Source organism: Spinacia oleracea, chromosome 6 (genome assembly GCF_020520425.1).
Source record: "Spinacia oleracea cultivar Varoflay chromosome 6, BTI_SOV_V1, whole genome shotgun sequence".
NCBI classification, from domain to species: domain Eukaryota; kingdom Viridiplantae; phylum Streptophyta; class Magnoliopsida; order Caryophyllales; family Amaranthaceae; genus Spinacia; species Spinacia oleracea.
In genome coordinates, this window is record NC_079492.1 from 36,551,410 (window position 1) to 36,556,307 (window position 4,898).

The following is a 4,898-nucleotide window of genomic DNA, read 5'->3' on the forward strand; positions in this document are numbered from 1 at the left end:
TTTATTATTTCACACAGATTTGAGTGAATATAGGTTTATTTACTCAATGTGATATAAGTTTGAATCTGTTTGGCTAGTTCAAAGATTCAGAAGTATAGATCCCACTTGGCAAGAAATCACAAAGATCTAGGTTAGATCATGTTGATGATTACTTGAAGACCAAAAATGATCATCAATGATTGTATGTATTAAATTCACAATCTAGCTCCATAAGATATGGCATATCTAAGTTGAATGATCGAAGTCAATTAGTACTTGATTCGATCAATGATGAATCATAAAGACTTTTCCTATGATTTCGAAAACAAAATGCTCAACTACCACCAAACTAAACCAAATTCGTCAAAGCTATTGAAAAGTAATTTCAGAATATCTTTTCATAATATATATCTAGAGAGTTGTTAAACTCAGTGGGAGCTTAGTGTTTATTATTCAACAAACTAAGGCCCAAGTATAGATATATGTTTCATTGTGATTTATTCAAATGACACACAAGGGTATTGTTTCTACCAAGAATTTTTGAGAACATAATGTTTGTTTGCTCGAAATAATGTCCTTTTGGAGATTCGTTTCCAATATGACAAGTGGTAGAAAATAGACCTCGAAAGTCTTCGAGGCGAACAATAAACATAAAACGGAGATTCCGGAGGCTTTTCTAAGTTCTTTAGAACACTTATTCTTTGAGGACTTTAGAAGTGGCTTTAAAGAATAGACATCTCTTAGAAGACTTTACAAGTGCTTCAAGGAGAACAGAATATTCAAAGGACTTTCAAGTGGCTATTGATATTCTATTTGTTTGATGTTCTATACCCAAGTAGGCATAGAGTTCAAGTCACTGAAACTATGAGATTCTTCTATTAGATAATAAAGAAACATGGAGTTCAGGCCACTGAAGCTATGCGATTCTTCTAATTAGATAGTGAAGAAACCTACAACTTGCAGTCAAACTATTATCATGTAGATTAATGAGTTTGTGACCTGTAAGAAAGCTATGACGAAACCTAGATTCCCTAAAATGGTTAGAGGCCATATATAGACTCAAATGTTTTAAATGGTTAGAGGCCATTAAAACATACTCAATGTTTTGATGACAAAATTGAAATTTTGTTGATTTGCAAGAATAGATTAAACACCTATTGATTGCAAATTGGTTTTAAGGATAAAAACCATCAAACATTGAATTGTGTTAACACACAAAGCTATATTAGTTTCTAAAGGTTACAATCAAATTCATGACATGGATTGTGTTGAAACCTCATGCATAATCGTAATGCTCAAGTCTATAAATCAAGCAATGATTGCATATTGGTACATATGGCAATTGGATGACGAAACGTATTCCTCAATCAAATGTTGGAAGAAACTATGTACATGGTATGTCATAGGATTTGTGGATCCAAATAAATACTTGAAAAGGAAAGCTAGCTTATGAAATCTAACTACAGATTTAAGCAAGCAATTGGGAATTAGAAATGTATTTTAGTGAAGCTAATAAGTATTTTAGTTTCATAAAATGTACATGACTCTTATAGATATATAAGAAATTTAGTGGGAGTACGTAAAAATTAATTGGTCCTATGTGTATCACAGACATATCTCTCTATTGTGAAATAAAATTCAAATGCTAATGACTTAGATTTGAAATTATTCATCAATGATGGACCATGGCGAAACTTAGTACATACTGGGTATTAAGATCTATTTACAAAGATCTTATGATGTTGTTTTGGATTAAGTAATGGCATTTACTAAATCAAACACGAAAGACTCCATTGGAGATATTCGATCCATATGAATAAATCTAAGTAATGAATGTTTGAACTATGTATAAGCATTTACTAAGTTAAACATCAAAGGATCTAAGTGAGATTCTTAACCTATATTACATGTTAAAGAATTTAGCTGGATTCAGTATCTACTGAAATTGAATGAGCTAAAGTTACATGAATAGAATTCAATTGGGAACATTGGGGTTGAACATTTATCATATATGAAATGTATTTTCATATTCCATTTAATCTTGGTTTAGTATTAAATGATGAGTCCCTTCAATTTGACGATATATTCAAGATAGACTGTCAGGACCAGTCCTGTGACTAAGAAATGTCTATCAAGTGAACTTGAATGTTAAAAGTTGAAAATGGTCCCTGGTCGGAGTTTTCTATAAAGATGGACGCATAGAAAACGTTAGACAACTAGAATGCAAGATGACTAGTAGTTCTGTTTCTTGAACTATGTGGACATGGCAATGTCATAATCATTTGCATAGATACTTACTTTGGGAAAACTAGTATCGGAAAGACCTATGAAACTTTACCATAAGAGATGAAAATCCTTCATAAGTAAATTTCATTAAAATTATTAGACACTAATCCTCAATACCTGAGTGATTTGAGATTACTTGTTTGAGAACTGCTTACTTTGACGTTGACCAACCGTCGCACCGTAAAAGGAGGCTATAAAGGCAACGCTCAGGTAATCACCTATCAAACGAAATCTAATCTCAAGATCGCAAGATTGGGATTGTCCTCCCATAAATCGGGATGAGATGCTTAAAAGTTGTACAAGGCCACTCGGAGAACTAGAAACTGTAAAATGCATGGCCGTGCTCGGATGAATCATAGGCTATGATTATCCGTTTATTTGATCAGTTGAACTTTGAAACCGAGAAACACCTCTGGATATAATAAGGATGACAACTCTTACCTTATGTTCAAGAGCAAGCATCGAGCGACAAAGGAATTAGGTAATGCACACTTGTCCGTAAGGACAAGTGGGAGACTGAAGGAAATAGTGCCCTTGGTCCAAGTATGCATATAATATTAAGTCTAATAAATGCGGTTCAGTATTAATTAACAAGTTAATAATTCAGTGAGATCAAGTGAGCTGAATGCCTAGCCAGAGGCCGCTTCAGTTCAAGTGGAATTAATTATATTAATCCACAGCTTACTCTTGACTCTTGACTGAACCCGTAGGGTCACACAAATAGTACGTAAACGGATCAAGTATTTAATGGCATTAAATACTCCATCTATGGATATTCGAAATCGACTGATCTTGGTTTCAGTGGGAGATGAGATCGTCATAAGCAAGAAATGAATACTCCGGAAACGATGATATTGCCGGAAACGGAAATATGGATCGTATCGGAAATATGAATATTATCCAAGTCGTAGATGTTGCCGGAAACGGAAACATGGTACGTATCGGAAAATATTAATGGAAATGGAAATATTGCCGGAATCGTAAATATTGGCGGAAACGGAAATATTGTCTGAATCAGAAATATTATCGGAATCGGAAAATAATTTCGGAAACGGAAACATTAAATATTTGTTCGAAACGGAAATTAATTCCGGAATCGGAAATATTAAATATTGGTCGTATCAGAAATAAATTCCGGAATCGGGAATTTAATCGGAAGCGCATCGTACGAATTAGCAAACGGACGAGGCTTGCCAGACGAAGGCCCAGCACGAAGCCAGGCCCGCGCCCAGCAAGCCGAGCGCCCAACACGAAGGCCACAGCCTCGCCAGGCCCAGCAAGGCCGTAGGCGCTTGCGCTGGAGCGTGTGCTCGTGGGCTGCGAGGCAGCGCCCACTCGTGTGGGCCGCAAGGCCTGCGCGGGTGCGCGCGTCCCTCGTGGTCGTGCGACACTTGTGTTCGTAACGAATCCTAATCCTATCGGAATTCGTGCAATGATTAAATTCTAATCCTAATAGAGTAAATTTATTATTTAGAGTTCAAATAGGATTCTAATTAATAAATCCATATCCTAGTAGGATTATAATTCCTTTCTATAAACTCTATAAATATAGGCCTAGGGTCACATATTTAACAGACGATAATTGAAGTATTCAAGGTAAGATTTTTAAGCAAAAATCAGCCTAACACTTTCACCCAAATAGCCGAAAATCTAAGGAACCTTAAGGGCGATTCTAGTTGGTCAAGCTTAAGGCGGATCCGGACGTGCTGTGGACTATCTACGGAGGGATGACACTTGGAGTCCTAAAGACTTGTTCTTTTTCAGTTCGGGTGCAGCTAGGGAGGGCACGCTACAAAGTGTATGCATCTGAATTATGCTAAATGATTATGTGTTAAAAATATGTTTCCTGGCTTTATGGTTTTTCCGCATGATTTATGTTTATTCATATGTATCATAACTTAACAGGTATTGCACAGGTGCATGGCGGAAAGAACGTCATTCCGCAGAACATAACTGGACTGTGGAAGCCAGTTCTTGGGTGCGCGGCCAATGTCCTACCATTGGCATCACGCTTAATGATGGAGTCAAACTACTTATAAGCAGCGTCCGCCAAGTTGTGACCAGTGAGAATTTCAATGCCCTCCATCTTGCCATTTGGAGGAACAAAGGTTCGAGGCAGAGGAAAATCAGAGGGAACTCGAAGCCAGAAAAATCGCCCTTTCCAGTCCCTTTGCCCAGTAGGATTCCCCAAACATGTCATTTTTCCCCGGGCAGTGTATGTAGTGAACCAACCAATACTTCCCTCCTTGTTATCACTGCATCTAATACAATGCAGTCGTTTGCACAGAGATAAGGTCTCAAGGAAACCCTTGAAGCGCACCACCCATAAATAGCAGACCAAAGTCCGCACAGCAAAAGGATGAAGCTGCACCAAGCAGACGTTGAAAGCGTTCAAAAACTTGACCAAAGTGGGGTCAAGAGGAAAGCGCAGACCAAAATCCAGGTGGTAGGAATATAAATCAATATGACCCGGAGGAGGAGCAGTAATACGAGCATCGTCATCAGGAACAACCAGCTCATATCCTGGGGGGAAGGCATAGAACTCCCTGCCAACACCGGGGTAATCATGTATGAAGGAAATAATGCCCTTGGTCCAAGTATGCATTTAATGTTAAGTCTAATAAATGCGGTTC